Source organism: Anser anser (genome assembly GCF_964211835.1).
Source record: "Anser anser genome assembly, chromosome: 5".
In the NCBI taxonomy this organism is placed as follows: domain Eukaryota; kingdom Metazoa; phylum Chordata; class Aves; order Anseriformes; family Anatidae; genus Anser; species Anser anser.
The window spans coordinates 61,314,556-61,339,062 of record NC_139725.1 but is presented as its reverse complement, the minus strand read 5'-3'; the positions used below and the strand labels follow the sequence as shown (position 1 = coordinate 61,339,062).

General features: G+C 50.4%; 1 protein-coding gene and 1 long non-coding RNA gene across 4 annotated transcripts in view; one reads left to right on the top strand and one right to left on the bottom strand.

The window, feature by feature from the left end:
• Positions 1 to 24,507, bottom strand: part of RTN1 (reticulon 1) — a 127,822-nt gene that overhangs the window by 59,350 nt on the left and 43,965 nt on the right. The gene's annotated exons all lie outside the window — the stretch shown is intronic.
• Positions 14,263 to 24,507, top strand: part of LOC310900404 — a 28,539-nt gene continuing 18,294 nt past the window's right edge. The window contains exon 1 of the long non-coding RNA XR_014585108.1: positions 14,263 to 24,440. This is a non-coding gene — a long non-coding RNA (uncharacterized lncRNA). The remainder of the gene's footprint in view (positions 24,441 to 24,507) is intronic.

The window sequence follows — 24,507 nt, the reverse complement described above, 5'->3', positions numbered from 1 at the left end:
CACCGGTAAGTCCTGAATGCTATGGGTGCAGAGGCACCTATACCCATAGGTTACAAGCGATGTTAAACAGAAAGAGCAAGTATGGCAAGAAGGCTTTGTTTTTAATGCCGTGTTTTCAGAGAGATGGAAGTGTAAGGCCAGAAGACTTCACGGTGAGCAAAGCACTGCGTCCTCTGGGGAAAGCCCGTTTTGGGAGTCTACCAGAGCGAGCGAGCCAAAGGGCACTTGGAAGAGCAGCACACGATTACTAAGATTAAGCACTAGGTTGTGCTAAAAAAAATCATCTAATAGCCTTCTTGGCTACAAGCTTGGTGTTAGGAAGGAAAGGAAATGTAATGGCTGGGGGGTAGCCCACTTTCTCTTGTGTTTTCAGCATCCAACCCTCCCTGGTAGGCAACTCTTAAAATACGTATGGAAAATGGGTTAAATGGGCAAAACGGTAATGAGGGAATTAAGGCATTAGGGAGGCAAAAGGCAGCCCAGGAACAGACAGCAAGAGAAATACGAGCTGATGGAAGCTGTTGCGTCTCTGCAGCATGAAATAGAGAAGGTTCCACACAGGGACAGGGCAAGGAGAAGGGACTCCAGTACCTGGCCATAGCTTCTCCTCTGGCACAAATGAACCAGAAGCTGGGTACTTTTGTGGGTTTCTTCACTTAGGAAAAGCACAGAAAGGTGCTGAGAAGCTACAGGAGGAAAAAATGCTGACGGCATAAGAACTGGAGGGCAGGACACCTGGGACCAGCGTGGAGGAGGGAATGAAGGAGATAGATTTATATTGTAGGGGGGAAGGGATGGGGAGAGCAGGATCAGGCTATAAATACTCACAAGGTACCGACTTTGGTGAAGGGAGGAATTAGTCACAGTCTTAGAGGTTGGGTGGAAAAAGCAAGAGCTTGAAGTTAAGATATAAAATTAGGCTACGTGTCAGGGTGTATTTCTTGATGGAAAGGAGTTGATGAGCAGGACAGGGAGCACAGGGTGTGCCCAGGCTCCTGCCTCACACTACATCACGGATGGATGGATGGATAGATGGATCTTAGCAGGGAACAAACTGCTCTGCACCGGGAGCAGGTTGCAGATGTCTGTGTGGCACCACTGTGGCTGGCCCAATTTTGCCTCTTGTACAGCAGCACTTGAGTTGAAAGCTGGGCAAACAAGAGACGCTTCGGTCTGTCAGGAGAGAAAATTAAATGGAAGTAATTCTGCTTAGTAACAAGCTGTAACAGATTTTTTAATGATTTTTTTTTTCAGTCATACAGGAAGACAAACCAATAAAAAAATCATTCTAAGTCAAATCAATTTAATTTGACCTGAGGCTAAATGTCACAGATCTGGTTTACAGCAAACCCCCTTTGAACCGTGCACCAGGGACCCTCCTGGAAGCACACAAAATGCAGCACACGTGCCATCGACTTCCCTGCCCCTCCTGGGCTGCAGCTCCCTTCAGAGCCAACGGAGAAGCATCTTTCAGCTTCTTCCCTAACTTCTTCCCAAGTCCAGCCGCTTAGGGCTAGCACCCACACGACCAAAGATCACAGGCAGTCCTAAATCACACTCAGAGCCATTTTAGCTCCCAGCGTTTTGGATTTGAGCCCACGACATTATTCACCACCCCATATAGTTGCTATAGTAACACCATATTGGGTATTATTAGAAATCACCGTCCCCAAATTCCATATATTGAAGGGGTTGTGCAGCAGGAGCCATCTTTGCGTGCACAGCTTTCCCTTTCCCTCCCAACACCACTGGTGGATGCGGTGCATTAACCGGGCTCTCTCCTACCCCAGCAAATTCAGCTGCAGCCCTGGGCTGTGCAATCCAAACAGCAGCGTGCACCCCGCTTCTAGTTGGTCTCACTTCCTCAGCACAACTTGTTTACACATTTCCTAGGAGTGAACGAAGAAAATACGCTCCAATTTAAATGCAGACAACGGGTTGTTGGTTTGTTGTTTTTTTAAGCACAAGCAAACAAGGAAAACCTGCGCCGTTCCACTCTGCTGTTCACAGGACTTCACAGCACGACCTTGCGGAGATTAAAGGCGCAGTAGACTTTTCTGAAGATTTCCCGTTTGGTAACAAGAACTACCAACATTTTTTTTCCGCAGTTTAATGCCAAAACAGTGCACATTCCTTAAGAAATGTGAAATTAAGCCAGTACGGGGCTGAGGATGGACAGAGAGGACTTGACTGGGGAAGAACCAGGCTGCACCTTGCTGTAGGACAAATATCACTACATTGCTCCACTAAGCTCCTCCTCCAAGAAGGAAGCTGTATTTTGTATTTAACTGCTGGAATGCAGTCAATTAGGCAATGGCTTTCCACAATAAATTAGAGATTTCACTGTAGAAGGGCAGGCCTCAGAGTAACGCACTAACAACGCTGCAGTGGTCGGAGTGGGAGGTGCAGGCTGATCCCGGTCCCCTCTCCATCCTCCCAGCTGCCTCCTGGGGTCACCACTCTTCCCAGCACCAGGGGTCTCCCACTGCATCAGGGACCCCAGTGAGACTGACGGGGCGTGGGAGCCCTGGACACTCACCTTGACAAAACCAAGCTACTTCATTTCAATTTTAGATTCTAGTTTTTCAGTTTACAAACTCTCACTGGCATCCATTCTGCTCCAGATTAGGAAGTTAAAAAACAACAACAACAAAAAAAAAGAGCATTGTTTATAAGCACCTTTTTATCCAAACACCACCCAGCTCAGGTGCAGCATCTCCTCCTAGCCCCGAGGCCAGCAGACATCCCCACACCACCGTGGGGACACAACACAGAAAGGGCTTCTGAGGGCTGCGCAGCTCCCAGCTTAATCTGAAACAGCCCGAAGACAGTAACTGATATTTTGCTCCTTTAAAAATTGGTAACCAAAAAGAGGAGAGGCTGCGCGGAGAGTATTTCCAATGGGCTATTTATACCACGACTGGCTCAGCTTTCCCTCACCCTGAAGCCATTTAACACTGTTTCGCCTTCGTGTGGATGAGCATTCAGGTCTGTCACTAAGGCACTCACAACATATGGGCAGACTCTTCATTTTTAGCGTTTTCATCCAGTTGAACACATCAGATAAAGGCTCCGGGACTCTAGGCCTGCTTTTGACCAAGACAAGCGTAAATAGGCATTCCGGGGAGATTTCTGTCCGCACGCCCTGGACACAAAGAAACGTGTCCCCAGGCTGCCAACCCAACTCCCAAACCAAAGGCTGGGCTGGCAACACGCACCAGGCTCCCACTTTTGGGGGAAAACAGCCCCCATCTCCCACCCGGACCTCTCTCAGCTCCCACCCAAGCCATTCTTTGCAGAGGACAGCAGAAATAGGTTTTCTGTCCTAACCACGGGTGGTCACCTTGATACAGTGCGCTCCATCCCCGGCCCAGGTCACCCAGTCTCTGAATTTTTTAGCTCGCTCTCAGGTTAACGAGAGGTTTTGGTCATTTCCGTACCAGGCAGCTAAACTGCACCAGAGATCATCGCTGGTACCTGCCTAGGGGCTGCACTGATTTTGGCTTGTGGTGAAAAGGAAGCAGCCAGGAAAGGAAGCAGAAGGGATGGGAGAGAAGAGTGCTAAGAACAGGGGAGAGGAACCGGGAGAGAGGGATGAGATGGGGCTGTGTGGGAGCAGGGTGGAAAGGACACTGATGTGGTGAGAGGAATGAGCAGAGCAGCATCAGAATTACGAGAGCGATGCAGAGAAGGGGAAAAAAAAGCAATGGGAACAAAGGATGAGAGAGGTAAAGAGGCAGAGACTGAAGTATGAGATGGGGATGAGAAGTTTTAGACGCGCATACCTGTCTCTAGGCAGTTTGAAGGTTCCTACACCCAAGCTGTGTTTCCCTCATTCATGCTTACCCATCACGTGTTGCTGGGACACTATTTTTAACCACGTACAGAAACACACTAGGAGCCTTTCTCACTTCCATTTTGGAGGTAGGGCCAGGCACAAGGCAAACCTCTTTTTAGATTAAATACAGGAAAACTATCAGAGCAAGCCCAATGCCTATGAATAAATAACTCTGTTCCTGCGGAGGAGGCTGTGGTGCAGAGCTATTCTCAGACGTGTGCGCTGCCCCTAAAAAAATATAAGAGGATGTTGAGGAAGGAACGAGGAGGTGGTGGCCTCATACCCTGCATGGCTGCAGGCATTTCATCTGCCCCCTGCAGGGGAGGAGCTTTTCCAGTCTGGACCAGCAAGGAGCAGCACAGGCACAACGGCAGAAGAACTTGGCCCACCTGAGAGCAGTTGTGTCGGTCCCAGTGCCCAGACCAAGGCGGCTCCCCGTTACACCACGGCCATCCCTGGCCCTCAGGAGTGAGGATGAGGATGGAGAAGCCCCACTGCTGGAGGGAGCGTGGAGGCAGGAGGTTGTTGTCTGCAGCAGCAGGGCTGTTGGGCCACAGCACAAAACGGGATTAAGGCAGAAATGTGCTGAGTGAAGGCTAGGCCTTTCCCAGCGTCACCTCCATGCCCGAATCAGCCAAATCCAGCTCCCTGTAGGTTCCAGCTGCTCTGCTCCTCACCACACACAACACCCCAGGTTGATTTATCCACTTACAGGAGTAGGAACCCAGGAGTTTTCCTTGCAGCACTGATCCCTTCTTGGGCATGACCACAAGGAAGGCAGGGACTGGTTTCTTCCCCTTAGGACTGTTTGTGGTTGACAAAACCTCACCCTGTCTCAAGGCTGCTCCAACCAGCAGCACGTGGAGGTGCACAAAGCCATTCCCACCTCCTGTACGCTGCCCCCTGTGTGATTTGACCATACTACTCCATGCACGCAGCCTGGTTTGCAAAGCATCTCCCCCCACCCTGGGAGGTGGCTGGGGACAGCCCTGAGCTGAGGCACAGAAACTAAAACAAGGTCTGGCAGTACTCGTGCCAACGCTTTCTGAGTATCTGTTTACCTTCCCCCTCCCCCCCAGAAGCTATATTTCACTGATGACGTGTAATGCAGCCTTATCCACCTGGGAGCATGCGAAGGACATTGGTAGTTTTATAAGGTGGCCCTGGATGCTTTGTTTGCATGAGAGGTGGAAAAAAGACACTTGTCCATCTGCAGTCTGACTTTCTTGACTCCTACAGCAGCTGGGCTGTCAAGGATGCATCCTCCTGAGAGCCCTGACGCTAAAAATACCCGTGATGTGCACCAGTCTGAGTGCTGCACAGTTCATACTCAGTAAAGTGATGTGAGGCTCCCAAATCCCTTCGCTACTCTTCCAGAAGACAGATTCTTGCTTAATAACCGGTAGGTTCCCCAGCTCTGGTCCATTCCCGAAGTTTTTGGAACCAAAGCCCCAGAGGCCCGACCGCAGCAGAGATGCTTTAATGAAGTTACCAGGCTGGGCTGTGTGCCAGGGCTGAAGGCAAGTGCCGGAGACTCCGGGAGCTGTTAGGAGGCAGAACGGCATCGGCAGCACCGGGCAGGGCTGTGGGGCAGCAGCAGAGGCTGTGAAGATGCAGAAGTGCTGCTCAAAGCTTGGAAGAACAGGATACTGGTGACTTCAGTCCAGAAAACGGAGAATATGCACATGTCCAGATGGGGATCTGGCCCTCCTATGGCACTTCTGTCACCCACCCCATGCAAAGCCCCAGAGAGCACAGGCAACACAGGGACAGAACCACAACAGGGCCGGAGATGCGGCAGAGATCTGTTGCAGGCTTGCAAACCTTCTGCCTCAACGCCACACCTGAAGGAGCCTGGATGGCCCAGATGAGGCTTGCTGCCACCCTTAGGGATGACCGCTCAGCCTGAAAAATAATCCTATTCCCTACCGCAGTTCAGGAGGAGTCTGGAGTTACCTACATTGCTGGAGGGCACAGCAGCCTGCTCAGGGGGCTAACGGCAGTAGGGTCAAAGCTTCCCAGGCGTGCACAACACACTTCAAGGGCAAATGAGACAGCTTCAACGAAATGTAAAGTTTTCAGTGGGGATCATTTGGATCACCGAGTAGAGCCACCCTATATCCCAAAGGGGAATACTTTGTTACAGGGCACTTTTCAGGGCATCAGTCTGTCTTAGGACATCTGACTCTTGACTCCTTGTACCCGTCAGAAAACTCTTCCAGAGCATGACCGCTCTGGTGTTTAGGAGTCTCCTAAATTTCCAGCCTAAATTTATTTGTCACCAACCTACATCCCATAGCTCTGTCAGCAGTGCCCTTTGCCACTTGAAAATATTTATAGGAAGCAATCACTCCCTTGCAGCTCTCATTTAGTGAGTCTGAGCAAATTACTGTCTCTTGTCTCCTAAGGAAAGCTCTGCAGCCCTCACCCTAAATCTCCTGAAGAGTCTGGGATGCCTGCTGCCGCACTGAGAATTTTCTTCTCCTCTCCAAGTTCTTCTTTGGAAACATCTTTAGGGTGCTTTAAAGCACACGACAACGCTCTGATGAGCAGGGCAGACTCAGACTGTTATTCTGTTTGGCTGGGGCAGCGTGAAAACACCCCGGCAGCAGTAGGTCAGCTTTTGAAGCATTATTCTTCTTGGTCCAACCATCAGTTTCTGCTCTGGTAGCACAAGAGAAAGAAGAACAGCGATCAGGTCTGAAGTGATGCAGAAGCATCAAAGAATCAGACCCTGAGCATGTTGCAAAGCACAGCCATACGTACATGTGCACACCTCTTTTCTGAGCTGAAGTTCCTGAGCTGAAGTCATCACCTCTGAGCCTCTCAAGATTCGGGGAAATCGCACTTCTGCATGATGACCATCCTGCTCAGCACCCTGGCCCAGTCCCCGCATTGCTGTATGAAAATGGAGAGCTCTGTGCAAGTCAGCACGCTCGCGCTGAACTTGAGCCAGAGCATCCAGACCCAGCTGGTGGAGATTAGGACCACAAGGGAGCAGAGCATTAATAAGCAATCCGCAGTTCCTACCCTCCTCCACTTTGCGACACTGGGGAAAAAAATATTCCCAACACCAGAATGCACTTTCAGCAACAAATAATGATAATGATTTGGTTCAGAATTAAGCACACAAGAAGAGTTTAATGCAGAATCTGAGCACCAGTCTGTCTCACAAGGCTATTGTGCCGGCATGAAAAATTATGTAGAGCTTCGTCTTTTTATTAGATGAATTCAATTCTTCAGCTCCTTCGACTGCTCCCGTATATCCTGTCTAAATTGAGTTTGGTTTTCAGTACCTGCAGCTACGGCTATCCTGGGTATTTTCCTGTGTATTCCGCTGTGAAAATTGTGATTAAGTTCATTTGTCATAAAACAAACATGATGCCACGAATGATAAATAAGCAGAGCGCGCTGCAGAGACTGGCAGAGCAGCTTGGTTTTCTCTGTGCTCAGGGGGTGGGGAGGGTTTTGGAGTGGCTCGTGTCTGAGATTAGAAAGCTTCCTAATGAAGAAGTCTGCCTAACAGGTGATGTCATTTCTGGCAGAGCCACAAGCCTCATTTGCAGGGAAAGTGCCCAGCGACCCCAGCACCACCCCCCTGGGTGAGCAGAGGAGCTGTCTGTGCTAGCAGCGGGGCGAGGGGACAGCAGCGGGGGCTGCTTGCCTGGCCCTTGCCCCTCGGTCTGAGCTGTTTGCAGGTAGCACCACCCTGGGGTGTCCCACCCCAACCAGCGGGCTGTGCTCCTCGTCCCCTTCCATGTCCCAGACTGCAGCAGGTGCCAAGGCAGCCTGGCCCACCTCCAGGAGAGTTGCTTCACCAGCCTGAAGAGATGAAGGGCATGAAGGGTTGGGATCCAGGCCCTCAGCTCCCCGGGCAGCCAAGCTCTGCAGTCACCTGCAAGCTCCTGTGCCACCAACCTCATCTGTGGGTGCTGCACGGGGCAGCCCCATGTCCTTGTGAACTGGGTCTGGGGGACAGACTGGGTAATGGTGACAAAAAGCATCTTGAAATTCCCTCCTCTGCCTCCAGGTCACCTCCAGTTTTTCCAGATTGGCCTGGAACTACCCATGGATTATTTAAAATGGTATTTTAGCATGGTATTTTAGCATGTGTGCGCATATACAGTCCCTTGCCTGGGGACCACTGCAAGCACAGTGAGCCCTGCACGGAGGCAGGGTGACATCATCAAGTTTTTCACCAAGCGCTGCAGTATTGCTGCTTGGGTGCAGCAAGTTACGGACTGTCACATTGCTCCGAGCTTAGAAAAGATCTCCCGAAGAACAAGTGAGCTGCCTCTCGTCACCCTCCCAGTTCAGCACTTCAAACCACAGAATCAAAGCGCATTTTCTTCATCAGGACAATTTAACATGGGACAGATGCAGCCCCAAGCTCAGGGGCACCTGGGCTGGAAGGTGGGCTGGACGTGGACTGCAGCTCTCCGTCTGTGCTGCCCTGCTCCTGCTTCCGACCCTTGTGTTGGCGTTCCTGCTTCCATCGCCTTTGTCTGCGGCAGCTCGCTCGCTTCCACGGAGCACTCGGATCCTGACTCAGACCCCTTAATTGCATGTTTAACATAAGAGACAGGAGGAGCCAGAACATAAGCCCGTGTTTTGTTAAAACAGAGCAAACAGAGCTATGACCCACCCGCTGAACTGAGATCTTTACTTCCTACGAGTCGATCCTACCCAGTCTTTTCCTTCTCTATTCTCAGCCCAAGACCTTCCTTGCTCTCAGCTCTCTGGCTATTTCCTCACCCAGCAGGCCTCAATAAAAGCATCCTCCCCCTGAACCTCCCCCATTTTCACTGCCCTTCTGCTCCAGAGATCACCAGGCCCACTGACAATACCATTTTCCACCAACCTCACACCCCAAGGCATCCAAGGGTATTTGTTTTCACCACCACCTCTGGCACAGAGGGATCCTCAGCAAAAACCCCGCAGAGGCAGTCAGCTACAGACCTGCTAAAAGCCTGCAAGCCAGCTCCGTAGTACCGTATAGTACTGCAGCCACGGGGATGGGAACCCACAGGAGCAGCCTCTGGACCCAAGGCAGCTCTCTCTATATATGAGGGATGAGACTGAGATCAGGATCACCTACAGAGAGTCAGAGCAAGTTCCTGACCTCCTCCATGGGTTGTCTGAGCACCCCCTCTATTTGATTGTAGGCTGATCCTGCCACTTTTACCTTATTTACAAGCACCACCACAGCGTTTGCTTCACTCCTTAGTCCTTTCCACTTTGTGTTTCACAGCAGCTCAAATTCAGCGTTCCCCATTCCCCTAAAGCCTTTGTATTCACTTCGTAGCCCTTTCACCTTAAAAAGTTGAGCTGCAGCTCGCAGCTGTTCAATACCTTCCCATTAATGCAATATTTTTTCTTCCATCCGTAATGACAGCAAGATGCAAACGCATCCTGCTTCCCTCTCCAAAAGCATCATCTCCTCTCTCTAGAGCCCATCAGACCTCTACTTTCGTGCCTTTCCGACACGCTGATTGACAAGGTTATCCTCTCTCTCTCTCTCAGAGCCAATTGCTCTAATTACACGCTGTCTGCTGCGACCTGAGGAGCTGTAAATAAAGAAGCAGTCACAGCATCATCTCACCCGTGCTGTCCTCCAAAGCGGGCCCCGCGGTCTCTGCTTGCAGAGGCTGGGTGTAGATTTTGTGCGGGGCTACCTAGCTGCAGGTCTCTGACAGAAAGAGGCAGACGATACCAGCTGGGGCATCCTGAGGCCACAGCACTGGATTTAGCTGACTGCGGACTCGTGCTGTATGACCAGACCTTGTTGCAAAAATGATTTTGAGGAAGGAGATCGGTTTTGCAAGTATTCACTCATTTGTGAGCTAACTGAGAATTCAACGAAGCCAGAGCGAGTTGTTTCCATTTAGCTAAAGCTCTCCATCAGGTCACATCCAGCCCCTACAGGGACAAAACAGGGCAGAAATTAATAGGTTTCTGCAGGAATTATCCCAGAAGTGGTACAAAGACATTCTAGCTACAGGACCCCCTGGGACGATGTGAACAGCTCAGAGGCAGCCAGAAAACCCGTGCTCAGAGTTTGGGAACCTTCCCATGGCCGTTATTGACCAAGGAGAGGAACCCAGGAGGGGGCACGCTGCTCACTGAGCCCAGCCTCAGGAAAATCCACCCTGGATCAATGCTGTGTCTCTGCTAAGTGCAGGGTGGGAGCTCCCTGAGCAGCCGGTAATTGGGTTTGTCGGAACAATCGAGCTGGCAAATGCATTTCCAGGTGTCACCGAGCCACGGGTAACTGCAGTGAGAAAGCTGGTTAAAAAAGCTAACAGCCTGCTGCTCAGCGAGGGCAGAGAAGGCAGCGATGCACACAGACACCTCCAACACTGAGCCACACAGAACTGCAACCAGGTTTGAGGGAAGTCGCAGCTGTTTGAGGCAGTGCCCTGGGTCTGAATCCTCTCTTCCCGAGCTGTGGAGCACTTGCAGAAGGAGGACTCCTTGCAGCCACAGAGCAAGCACTGCTGGTGCCCTGCATCTATTCCAGGTCCTGAAAAAGGCAAGTTTTAATTTCAAAACGTCTTAGTGCATAGCTCTGGCATTGAAATAAAGCAGCAGCAACGGAGAAGGGATTATTGAGTTTGGTACCCAAGTGATTGAAGCAGAGGTTTTTCCCCCAGAAAAGGAAAGCTCTGGCACCACCACTTAAAAGTGGAGGTGAATGGGCTCATACCTACATCCCAAGCAGCCAGCTCCTCAAAGCAGCACAGACTTTGTAACCCACTAACCTGACATGACAGCAGAACAATAATACCCGGCTCTTAGGCAGTCCTTTGCATCGATAGATCTAAGCAAGCCTAAATGCTGGTTGTGTCTGCGTTTGCATCTGCCAGGAGAATAGGAGGGGAGCAGCGAGAGCTGTTTCAGAAGATCGCTTCGGAGCACGAGGTTTTGATCAGTGCCCTCCTGCAACGGGAAACCCGACTCAAAGGCTGCTCAGATGCCATGCAGCCATTACATGGGCTTCAAGGGGACCCGGAGCAGAACACCGGGGGTTACCGTAGCTTTTACTACAATCGCTTTGCACCAATAAAGCCACATGACAGTGAGCCTTACACGCTTTGCTTGCCACATGCACCTTCACATGTTCAAGAGTGAAGAGCGATCCGTCGCTGGCTGCTCCCACGGGCACACCTGCAGCACTGCTCTAGGTGTCGTACATCGAGCTGTAAGCAGTGCCACGGATCCTGCAGCGGGCTGAAGAGGCTCTAAGAGTCCAACTTGCGAATTTCCTTCTGAAAGTCCAGGGTTCATCAATGCCTCGCACAGAGCATTCCTCAAGCCGCTAGAGCGAAGCCGTCTGTCACGATGCCACTTGTCCTGAGCTGACTTCAAGGATGCGAGAGTTAAAAGCACCTCAGCCCCGCTCAGATTTCACACCTCAGCATTAAAGCAACAACCAACTTCAGCAAATAACTCACACGGATCATGATGCCCATTAAGTTTGCTGCCAAGTTAAGTTTGCTGGTTTTACACACCTGTGTAAAACCCATTCCTGACAGAGAAGAGCAGGTACACCCTTCGGATGCAGCAGGCCCTTTATCTACATTTTCCTTTCAGTTACATCTGCAAACCAATGGAGAAGAAACCCTAATTCTCAGGATACCTTAACTACACAGGCTGCGAGCAGCAAAATAATTTTAGGAATACACACGTACTGCTGAAGTGACGGCTCTTTTGCAAGGAAAATTAAAACCAACGATGCCCTTAAAATCACATCTGCCACTTACCAGCATGGCTGGCAGGGGAGACTGAGCCATCTCCAGCCAGTGTGACCACAGCCACCAGCAGTCCTGGTGGAAAGCACCCCATAAAATACCCCACGCAGAACGGGAGCAGATTTGCCAGGATGCATTTCCTTGCTGATGAAGCATGGGGCAAAACAAAACCGAAGCTTTGGTGCTCATCACTTCAGCTGAGCCACACGCTACAAAGGCTCTGTGCTGATGTCAGGGGAACAAGGACAGTGCCCAGCATGGGAAAATGCATCAAAAAAGGCACACAGGAAAGCAAGCAGAATCTGCAACCAGCCAGCGCACTTGGAAGCAGAGGCACGGGCTCTGCTGCCTGCTCCAAAGATCGCTTCATACATCTTTCATAGCTTATAAATAAACCAGCGTATGAACAGGGACTGAAATTCAGGCCCACGGCCCCAGAGGCCTGCCTGAAGCACTAACTCCCTCTGGCTTTGCACCTCCCATCTCCAACCCACTGCTCACAGGTGCGTGCGCTCACCCCAACGGGTGCGGGTTGTGCACAGCCCTCCTGAGCCCCCAGCATGGCACCAACACCCGGGTACAGACCGATTCCTCAGCCCAAACCGGCTGCACTACCAACATTTGGCTTTCCCAGGTGGCCTCGTACCAAAACCAGGTGAGCCCAGCACCTCCAGAGGCCCCACGGTGCTGGATCTCCGGGTCCAGAGACGCAAGCAGCCCCGGAGGAAGACGGGTGTGAGGAGCACGAGGCTGGGAGCACAGCTCTGCTCCCCATCACGCTTTTATTACGAGGTCCTTAAAGCCAGGCGGGTGAGGCAAGAAGAGTAAACAGGACGATGCATTAAGTGCTTTTACCAGCCCCATGCCAAGAACAAATTAATGAGCATAGCTCTGCAGACAAGTAGCACACAGCACATTCCTACCGAAGCTAAGATTTTTTTATTCTGATGAATAAAATAGTAAGCTAAAAATGGCTAATTTTTAAATCAATACGAAATTCACTCCCCGGCACTACTGCATAAACGATAACTCTTCGGCTGAGCCTTAAATATTACATGAAAGTGGATGGAAAACTGTCTCGCTGAGGATGTTCTCCCCCTTTCCAAGCTTCAGGCATGCAAGCGCTCAGTGCGGGACCTCCCCGGAGGAGGAGAACAGAAAAGTCACCGAGCACGGCGAGACGCAGTTCACAGCACCACGCCGCTCTCCAGGACGAGCCCAGTACAACCAGCATGGCCCTTCCCTGCCATGTCCAGTGCAGTGGCACCAACGTGCCCAGGAGGAGAGGTTTGTGCACCAGCGCAGGCAGAGGAACCATCGGGGCACCAGGTCCCAGGGTGAACCAGGAGCAAGGGAAGCAGGGGCAGGGTTTTGCCTCCAGCCCTGGCACGAGAGCAGCAACCTCACCAGCCAGCTCTTGAGATGCTGAGACTGTTTAACCAAGAGAAGCGTTTCAGAGAAAAGCCGTTCCAAGCCAAGAAACCCCTTACACTTATGCCTGCTTTTTCAAGTAGCTGCCCATCCCTCAGGCAGAAAGTCACATTTATTCCTCTGCTCTCTCTCATCACCCGGAGTATAGCACTAAATAAAACAAGAACCAAGTCACCGCGCAGCGTTTGCCCTGCGATTCCTCTTAACCCATCTGTAGCCAGAGAGATTTTGGGGTTTAACCCCTCTTTGCAGAGCATCTGCCAACACGAGCACTGTGCCACGCAGCAGAGCTCCAGGAGCACATCACCTGAGGCTGCACACTCAGACAGGTGACAGGAGGGCACCCAGGGTGGCTGAGGGTATAAAACCATAAAACCCTCTGGGCTGGAAGAGCCCCCCAGCCTTCCTTATCTGATAAAGGTTAAGGTGACTGTACCGCAGGTACCCATCACCTACCTGGTCACCGCTGGGCAGGAGTTTCCTTTGGATAGCAGCAGGATAAAGGGAGTTGTGCAGATGTGCTTTGACTTGAGGCACCAGGTGTGCTACCCACGCACACAAGCGGCCAGCAGCACACGGACAGCACTGCCTTGCTGGGCTCTGCTCCCTTCTGCAGCGTTATGAAGGGCACCCAAACCACCTGGAGGGATAAATCTCAGTTCCCTTTCACTGCTCTGCACTGAGCAGACGGACTTTTCCTTAGAGGTAAAAGAGCATAAACATATTTGCCCCCCCAAAACACAAATTAATGAATTGAACTAACACAAAGGAAATATAATAATCCTCACAATGTAAGGGAGCGATTGAAAACAAAACAGTTTGCTTTCTGGGTGTACCTCATTGTCATTTATCTGCACACAGACCTCATTCAATCACATTAAACCAGAGCACCAGCTTTTGAACTGCTGAAGTCAGGCAGGATGAGTACTACCCCACAGCACAGTATTTGGGGTTACGAGCACACCGGTGCACGCAGGATCTGAGCCAGGCCGCAGCTGGGGCTCCCCAGGAGCACCCAGCACAGAAGAGCAGCGCCCACATTACCAGCGCTCCTCCTGGCCACGTCCCCAGCCGGCAGCAGGCGACGGAGCCCAGCCTTAAAATAGACACAGATGTAGGACACACTCCATTTCCCAAGGCAAACTAGGAGCAAAATACCATGGCCAATATTAAAAAATACATTCATAGCAAGCTCAAAGGAAGGAAATGTGTTATGAATAAGTCAGTTGCAAAGAAGACCTGGTGCAGGCACTGTCCAGCTCAGGCTTCAGCCAACAACCTAGCCCAAGGGCAAGTTGAAAGCATGCAAAAGTGAGGACACACTATGCAAATCCCCCCCAGGAAAAGCTTTTCCTGGCTCCTTCACCTATATCCCTAGCTCTGGGCTCTTCGCAAGCTCAGAGGCAGCTGGGGGAGGCACTCCCATTCGGGTGCTAATTAGATAAAACTGAGCTAATTAGCAAAAACTGGCATTCAAGTCAAAGGCTGGGCCCAGAGGGCTGCAGAAGAGGAAATCCTGGTGTAGATAGACGAGTGCTGTTGTCCCGAGCAGTTATGTTATTTCTGTGCACATTTGTATCGCTTAGGTTACCCAGACGGAGCCGCTATATCTGGCAGAAGCAGGTAGGGTACGGGGCTGAGGAACCTCCTGTGGCTACGGCTGCTGCAGTGCTGCCTGTGCAGGTGCTGGCCCCTGCACCCCAGGGAGATGCTGGCTCCCCTTGTGTGCAGGCAGCTCTGCAAAGCTGAGACGTGGAGCTGCAGATGCTGTTGCTGCTGAGGAAGCCCCACGTGGCTGTGTCCCAACAAAGGCACCTTTTGCTTGCGGCTCCGTGGACCCAAACTGCAGCTTCTGCATTTGCTGTTTGCAAAGCTGCCCGTGAAAGCCTGGGTGCTGCAGTCTTCTACCAACCCAGAGCCTCCCTGCACCACCACAAGGCACCCAGAGCTGCCACAGAGCCTCTGCATTTGAACAGCAGCTTCTGCTGTGCTTCCTTTATTGTGTTGTTCTGTGCAACGGCTACGAGGTGTTTTCCGGTGTGATTTCAACACCTCGTGTACATTGATGCGTGCAGAGAGCCACCGAGCAGACAGGGACACTGTCTCTATCATGCAACCAGCGCGGTCACCCCAAACCATGCAGGTAAAAGGTGGATGTCTGGGAAAAGAATCAGCATGTTTAAACCTAAATAGATCATATGCATGATGCACTACATCCTATGAGGTGTATTTTATTAAATATATATATATATGGAAAAAAACAAAACCCAATACAAAAACAACAAAACCCCAAGAAATTGTATAAGCAAGTTACTGAACCCCAGGACAGGGGGTTTTGTGGGAGCAGCATGTGGGAGCCCCCCATAGGATTCCCAGCAAGCCCCACAGGCTGGACAACAGTTGTAAAGTCCTGCGCATGTTATCCTGAGATTGTTTAATTCAAGTATTACGCTGCCGGTCTGCATTAATGCCAGGATGTTAATATCTAGGGAAGCCAATCTGACTAATTAGCATGCTGCTCTAATGAGCAATTTTTCTGTATTCACCAGCAGTAAGGCTCTGTTGTCGAAATGCATTTCTCCGTAATTAGCACCCACTCGTCACACTGCTGTGAGCTGGTGTCTGAAGGCAAAAATAAGAAGGAAAGCCTCAAAAGTTGGAGTGCTCCTTTAATGATATCTGTATTAGGGATAAAGATGCTTTATCTCCCTTTTTAGCACAGAAAAGGGAGAGGGATGGAGGAAGAAGTGAAGGTATCTCCCAAAGGATAGGGAGCACCTCAGCAGAGTATATATTAGGCTGAAAAATGCAGCTGTCCCTTGGAAGCTGTGTCTGTAGGTACCTACAACGTGGAGCACATCCTCTGTTTTCAGCTGTCAGTTGGGTTCCCCCCTCCGAGCCGAGGAATCCCAGTGATTCTTCCTCTCCTTGTGACGAGGGGTTTGGTGGGAGAGGCTGGTAAGCGAATGAGCCCCTGTACCACACAGTTCACCTGCAGTTCCCAAAGGTTTTACAGCGCTCGTCAGGACAGAGCAGCTTTAACAGGCTCTGGTTGACCCCAGGAGCGGGTTGTTGCATGGCTCAGAGGCTGCTGGTAACAGCTTTGGATGGCTTTGGTCTCAGGTGCTGCACGAAGCAGAGATCCTACGAGGCAGAGCTCCTCTCCTCTGGAGCCACACTGAGGGGTACAGAAGTGCTTGGCCTGAGACATGCGGGGAGAGAAAAGCGTTTCAAGAAAGGGAAGCACTCGGATCCCTTTGGCTGGGTGGAAGAGGCTCCGCAGAACCGCTGCCCCCAGCACTAGTGTGCCCCCTGCTAGCCCCCGTTAGCCTCTCACGCCCTCCCTGCCCTCGGTCTCTGAACACAGGAGCCAAAAACGCTCTCATGGATTTTTCTCGTTCTTTGAAGATATTTTCTTGAGTTTTTTAGAAACAGCAGCTACAACATAATAAAGCAATCTGCGGACCGGTAAGCAAATACTCAATAGTTTAGACAACTTTTCCCCCAAATCCCTGACTCATTAACTATGAAAAAGCTCAGGCTGAGAGAAATTATTGTATAACCAAATGTGGTGCTCCTTAACACTGCTGAAGGAAAATAAAAGACCTAAGATGCTCTTTAAGGTTTCCAAGTTACAGGACTGAGTGAAGGGGGCCAGTAAATCTGTGTGCAGCTCCATCCACAGGTGATGCATTGAAAACATCAGCTCCCCATATTTGGCAGCTTTGGCACTTGTCCTGTGGAAAACCATCTCCCAAAGCCATGCTATCTCAACAGCTTCCCCATCTGAAGCCTAACAAGCCAGTGAAGGACCAGGCACGTGTTTGGGCAAGCTGTGAGCTTACCAAAGCCAGGTGTTGCAGCTGAAAGCTGACGCAGCAGGATGTGCTGAGTCCAGCCCCCGTTTAGCCCGATCTCCAACACGCACAAGACCAGCCAAGTCACCATCTGTAAAGGAGGGAAAGAGCTGGCCTTGGGTAGTGACATCAAATACTTTCCAAGCAAAAACTTGCCATGCTACAGGGTAGTTTAACTTCCCCTGATACAGCCCCAGTACCGGGCCTCTCAGTCCTCTTGGTCCTCTCCTACAGATCAAGGCTATAAAGCAGACAAAGAGGTGGAAGATCAAAAATCAAATCACCCTCTTGCTTCCCCTCTCCACCCACATCCAAAAACCCGCACCAAAATACCAAGTTCCAGCAGATCATAAATGATTTCCCTCCTGTGAAAGTCAGGGACAGAGGAGATGGAGGGTCTGAGGGAGGCAAGAGAGGCGCTGGTGGCACGGCCGGCCCCAGCACTGAGACACATGTGGACCATGGCCAAGAGAAGCAGCGCAGGAGGGGTGAGACGTGACTTCTTTTTTCTGTCTCTCTCCCTTTCTGCCGTTGCCTCGTGTGAAACCAATGTCCCCGAGTGCCTCCGCTGTGCAGTCATCTCTTGGCCTGATCTTCTCCTTACTCATGTCTCTCATTCAGCAGGCATTATGCTCGTACATTCATAAAAAATATTTATAACTGCATTCAAGCATACATCACGCTATGCACAATGTCACCATTCAACTGGCTTTTTTTTTGTAATGCTGTCTCTTGTACTATTTTGCTACATCTTCTACTGTTTCGTGATAACTCCAGACCCCCATGAGGACAGATGCATAACAACGGGGCTAAGATACACACACCTCTCCTAGCAGGACTAAGAAAAGGCCAGAGATTGCCAAAAAAAACTCCTCCTATCCCTTGCTATAGCAAAATAGAGAAAATAAGCTGCTTGTGAGCCTGCCCCCATCAGCCATTTGAACTCAAGTGGGCTCCTGATTTGAGAAACCACATGAAAAAAGGTTTCTCCCCAGGAATGCAAGAGCATCGTTCACTTCGCTGAGCTTGAGGAGCTGGTCCTTTATCCCTGTCGGCAGGAACTTTGTGCCCTGAAGCTGCACATCCTCCTTCTGAATGCCCACGATGCTGGAGATGGGCCCCTGGCAAACAGAAGGAGACACGAGGAAGCGCTTGTGCCCGAGAGCCTGTCTGCTTTCCCTACCAAATGTGATTTTGCTGGTCCATTAGAAGTTATCTCTCCTCACCAGTCCTGCCTTGTGTATCCTCAGGCCACCACAGCTGCAACACTGCTGTGACTCTGCAAACAGCTCTGAGGGCCAAGTTAGTACAGATGAGGTGTTAATAATGACATCAAGGCTGGCTGAAGGGGAAGGAAGAGTAAAAGTGTTTCTCAATCTGTGCGTCATTTTCCAGACCTCACTGAGGTTGCTGTAAAGCTTCACAGGACAATATTCTCATCATGTTTCTTGTTGGTCTGATTGGGATTCACTTAGATGTAGAGCTTAGTGATATGGTTTAGTGGAGGACTTGTTAGTGTTAGGTCAGAGGTTGGACTAGGTGATCTTGGAGGTCTCTTCCAACCTAGATGATTCTGTGATTCTGTGATCACTTCTTTCCCAACAAGAGAAGTTTGAGCCCTTCCTTCATCCCGGTTGTTCCTCTGTTTGCTAAAAAAAAAAAATATAAGCTGCAAGTTTTCTCTCTCATTTTTTCACTTCAACCACCAGACAAATAAAATCCTCCTCTTATTCATACCACGTCCAACCGAAGAGCTGATAGAGGCAGAGTTTGCCATATGGAAAAAGCGTTCAGAGCATAGACATGCCTGTGGGGACCTCACGGAATCTGGAGAATAAGAAGAAAATTTGTTTTTTGGAAGACAAATATCCTTCACTCCCCATCGGTGTCCTCACCCCCGAACGCAGTGTCTGTGATGACGACCACAACCTATGCGCAGAAGGAAAGAACATCCGGTGTACTCAGCAAGGAGCAGAGAAAACTAAAAATAAATGCATCATCCTGAGAAAAAGACATCTGGATCCTCTTAGGAGAGAGGCAAGAGCAGTGTTTACTGCAAAGCAATAGTGGCGCTTGCAAATGCAAATGTGTGTGTGTGACTCTGAAAAAGCAACAGACTGCAGGAGCAACACGAGTGCGTGGGATGCGACACAGCATTAGCTATATCTGCTTGAGGGTTTTTTTAGGGATATGGAAAGAAAAAGTGAGTTAGTAATGCCAAGGGAATTCAGCACACTAAGCTTTGTCACTATAATGATTGATTCTGGCTTGGGTGTTAAAAAGAAAGCAATCATCCAACTAAATCATTTTTCACCTTGAAGACAATGGCTGTCACCCTGTCAGGTGTGGCTAACGTCTCTTGATCAGCCCAGAAAGACTTGCCCGTATCCTAAAAGGTGAGGTGGGAAGTCCAAAAGCCCTTCAAAGGCTCTGCTGTGCTCACTAAGAGGGGAGATGGAGCAGTAGCAATTGGTGTTGTTGATAAAGGTGAGGTATCGCCGCACCCCATGTTCATAACGTGTTTTTTTTGTTTGTTTGTTTCTTTATTTGTCTTTTTGTCAAGTAGACAAGCCTGACTCTCAAGCCACAGCTTCTAAAGAGAAATGTAATCTGCCACTCTGGTGCATAGCTGGTGCACCCGGACCTGAAGCCTAGGAAAACACATGCACTTGCACACAAGCACACTACCCATTAATTTTGGCTTGCATACTGTTATTACTAATTACGTGAATTGTAATAAGCTCTAAGAGTCCCAGTGGTGTCTTATACTCCTATATGCTGAATGCTGAGCAAATGCTGGTCTTTCCCCAAACAGCTACAGTCTGAAAAGTCAGAGTCAGATACCAGAGGAGGAAAGGGGATCTCTAAGAAGCTGTGTCAGTGGAACTGGGACCATTTGCTATTTCAGTTGTGTGCATCTCAGAGGAAGGCTCTCTCTTACTGCACGTCTGTAGAGTAGCAGCCTCAGTTGTGCCTTGACCTTGATTGATGTTATAAGCTCGTTAGGATACAATTAAGCCAGAAATCTTCTGAATATGTGCTCACCTGGCATCCGTGTTTTTCTGAGGGCTGGACAAAAGAATCAGGCATTGCCTTGCTGAAAGCTTGTCAGAAAGAAATTTGCTTAGGAAGGGACTGCATCACTTGTGCCAGATGAAAGGGCTGCGTCGCTTTTAACCAGACGCTGAACAACCATGGCTCTCCCAGGTGATGTCCTCCCGCTGTTTTCAACAGGACTTGCAAAAGGCTTGAACTTCTGAAAAGCTGGGAATTTCATCTGAGTTCCCAACTGGCATATGTACGTTTTTAATCTGGATCTCCTTTACTATCATATTGTTAGTTCGGAATAAATTATCCAGACACCTGGGCCTTTTTACTGTCCCTCAGTTGTGCTTTCCATAAATATGCTCATTATTTGCGTGTTGTCACTGAACACTTAATACTCTCTCTCCTGCGGAGCTATGGCAAGTTGTTAGTTTGGAATATATACACCCCTCATTAGCTGCTGGGGAACAGAATAATTAACTCACACGACGTCTCCTTCAACTGATGATGAGAATAACCGGCAGCAGATTATGAATAACAAATCTCCCTATTACGGAGGCATATCCCTGTACAAATAGAGGGAAGCTTCGCTCTCGCGCTGGTGCTCGGGGGTCTGGATGATCCGCCCAGCACTTGATGAGAACTTGAGCTGGCCCTCACAGCGCTGCTTCATCCCATTGTCCTACCTGCTTTATTTTTAACCGCAGAAGTTGTCAAAGAAGATTAAAAGGAAAAATCATTTCCAGCTTTGAGGCAGAGAGCAGAAGAGGATAAAGAAAAAATTCCTGTGCATGGTACAGAAGAGAGTGATGGGGTCAGCGCACAACGCAGGGCTGCAAACCCTCGTGCTGCGCCTGGTTTGGGGAAAGCCGTGTAGCTTTGGGCACCCCACTTAACTTCTCCATCTGTTTTTTCAGTTGGTCGTGGTACTTCCACACCTGCTACGGGAAGAGGTGTCACTTGTGAATCACAATCTGTATGAAAATCATGCAATCACCGAATCACTTAGGTTCCAAAAGACCTTCCAGATCATTGTCAAGGAATCACACAAAACAGGGGGGTTGCTTATTTCAAATACACCAGACACTGTGAAGAAAAGAAAAGGCTTCTTCTCTTTCCCATCCCCCTCAGATACGGACACGCTCAGAAACACACACCTACTTCCAACACCTGCAGAGTTTGACCTTGCTATGGCACCGTAAGAGGAAATCTTTAAGCACGAGTTCTGGGGGATGTCAGGTCAGAGGATCTAATGTTTTCTTTTGATTTAAATCCATGAAGGCACGTTTCCTTCCACCAGTAACCCTCCATCCATAAAATGCGGCTGATCTTTAGCTTCATCCTTGTTTTTTTCCCCTTCTCTTCAGGTTACTCCCCAGCCACTACAGTGCGTGCAGAAGGCCGTGTGCTCATCACCTGCTCCGCCATCTCATCTCTGCTGTGTCCTGAGCCCCCCTAGTCACGCGTGGCAATTCCCAGTGTATTTTCAGCTGTCCTGGACACCTTACCTCACCAGGAAGGTAACTGTGTCTTGGAGCTGTGTAAACCTGAGCCAAGGCCGCTGCACTAATGCATTAGGGCACCTCAGGGGGAGACCTGCCGCAGCACGTTGGTTATTGCCTTTCAGTAATAGATGGACTCTGACCTCTTCACGTGGTTCTTAAGAAGGAACGCTGCTTTATTTTATCAAAACATCAGCAGCTACCAAGGCTACAGATGGTAGCATGTCATTATCCACCTGTAACACGGCCCAGGCAGTGCGGTCTGCAGCACATTAATCCCACCGATAGTGTCAGCCCCAGCCCAAGACCCACAGGTAAACTCCGTCCCCGTGGGCATCACCACTGCGCCTTGCTGCTCTGTGGCCCCTGGCTCAGCCCCTGACAGTGACAGAAGTGCCCCAGAAGGACCCCTGAAGGTGTGCTGGGACACTGCAGGGTGCTGGTGGCATCTGTGACTCACTCGGGTTGCACTCGCAGCTGATGCCAGAAGAGCCACGTGCTAAAAAATGCATCAAAAGTCTCAGGCGCCACAGGACTGTTTGGAGTTCTCACCTTGAGCTTTAAGAGAAGTTACAGATATTTATTGCTTACACGACTTGCCCATGTCCCTTTCATCCCACAGCAGTTACAGTCCATTACTGGTCCCCACCCCAAGGGCAGGATTTGGGTGCCACGTTGCAGGGATTTGGGCTGAGCAGGAGCACAATACACCAGCAAGGGAGGGAGCTGCTCCAGGCAGGGCAGTCAGGCATGCTGTGATGACAAAAGAAAGAAATTCCAGCCAGGTATCCTATTAAAACTCCCTTTGTGGGTTTAATCTGGTCGCAAAGCCTGCTTCAGACCTCCATACAACCTCAGAGCCAAAAGAATAAATGGTGTTGGTTTGACTCAATGGGGAGGTAAATCCCAACTCACCCTTTAAAACCACGCTAGGGACACATCCGCACCAAAAACTAGTACGTGAGAGTACTAGTACTTACGACTTATGCATGAGCAGCAGAGGTATTTTACACGGGGAAAAAGGGTCTCAGGTGGTTCCCATTGCAGGTGACCACATTTTGCTCTGCGTAGAGCTCTCCTGCTGTTTGAAGTAGACGTGTTACTGCTCTGATGCATGCGGTCAGCACCATAGCTCCGTGGCACTGCTCCTCGGGCAGCTTAACGTTGCACTGCACAGCAGCAGCTCCAGAAGAACAATCTATTTGTTTTTTCCTACTTGCTTTGGTGTTAAAGCCTGTGTCAGAGGAAGCTCTGGATGCCTCGTGCACCAGCAGCAAGTGTTTACCTGAATGTGCACTGCAGACACACTGGTATTCCTCGACATCCAGTGGCCGTGGCAGAGCTGTTACAACCCGCGGGCTGCCAGGTGTTCGTGTGCATCAAATCCCCCAGTCCCTTTCGGACAAGATTTCCAGGTGGGAAGGGAAGGGAAGCTCAATATTCAGACGAGCTCTGCCCTCTGTGCAAGCCCTGCTCCGGCTGCCTCCGTCCCTGGGGATCTTGCCCTAATTCTGCCCTAATTACGGAGAGCCCGACGGTGTGTGGGGTCAGGCGGAAAGGACGGCCGGGGGGATCCAGCTGGAAGGCTCTGCCCTACATGGCAGGGGGCTCCTGGGAACAAGGGACCCTGCTTTCTATTCCTGGCCGCACCGAGCAGCGGCGCCTCTCGCTGCCGAGCGGCACAGCCCGCGGCGGGGATGTGCAGATGCCTCCTGCTCTCTTCGCTGGCGTGAGATTTTATTCCTTGCTGCTTTTTAAACAAGGTGCTTTGGTGGAAGGACAAACTCGAGGCAGGATTGTCTCGTTCTTTCTCGGGCATGAATCTTACACTTCGAATAATGAGTGCATCTTTAAAAGAGCTACAGTAGGAGGCTTTGAAATGACTCAATGCTGCATTCTGAAAAGAACTCGTGAATCGCTTGTGCCTCAGAGCTATTTATACGCTACCTGCCAGGGAAATTCACAGACGAATGAACCAGCAAGAAACATACTATTCAAGAGACAGTTTCTTAGGATCTGGAGTCAAAAAAAAACACCCTCACATAATTGCATGAGGGTTCTGGTTCGGAGGGCTCTGCTCGCTGGAGAGAAAGTCATCACCATTTCTTCGTGTGCTGCTTACGAGGGGCTCTTCCCTCTGCCAGAGGGAGTCACTACCAGCAAGGTTTTGAACCCAAAACATGCCAACAATTTGTTATTGCAGCAACATTATCTATATTATAGCTGTCTTGTGCAACTGGGCTGCAAAAAAAGACCACAGGAAAATGCACAAGCACTCAACCGATTTGTGGCCCATGGTTGCTCCTTTCCCTGGGTGAACAGCAAGAAACAGGAGTGAAAATCCAGCATGCTTCATTGCACTCCCTGTTAGATGAAGGCACCATTTGGACGGGCACGGGCTCTTTGGGTCCCTTTGCTCACCACCAGACAATGTCAGGAGCTTCCCCCCAGATGAAGAGCTGGCTTTAATGGGCTGTGGTGCAGCCCGAGAGATGCCGGAGCAGCAGGGAAGGAAATCTTGGGAGAGGTGGAGAAGCAGCGCTGAGGTTAAGCTCCAAGATTAAGATACAGACAGGGCTCCTGTGTTAATCTCGGGTGCTTCCACTGGTTTCAGCAGCAACGGGATTAACACAAGGCACGTCTCCAAATCCCCTTTGGGGTGGCCCTGACAGCCTGAGCCTGGGCTCCTAATTAGCAGCTTGGTCCCTGCCCAGCGAGCGAAGGCAGGGGCTCTCCCACACACCCACTCCTGGCACGGGGCAGGGATTAATTTCCTGCTGACGCCGACGCAGAAAGCAGCCTGGCGCTGAGCGTTAGCAGGGAACCGAGGTTTCGGTGCGGCACAGCGAAGGGGCAGAGCAAGAGGCACGCTGCGTTGGCGACAAGGGACCTTCTGGGGACATCCCCCCACCACACTGCAGGGGAGTCCTTGGGGACAGGGATTTCTTCCTCCTCCTCCTCCTCCCTGCAGCAGGGACAGTTCTGTCCTCATCACCACACTTTTCTCCTTTCTCAGGTCTTCGCCTTGTGCTGGGGAAGGGCTCCTGCTGGTCGCTGTGGATCCCTTCTCCCTTGGTGTCAAA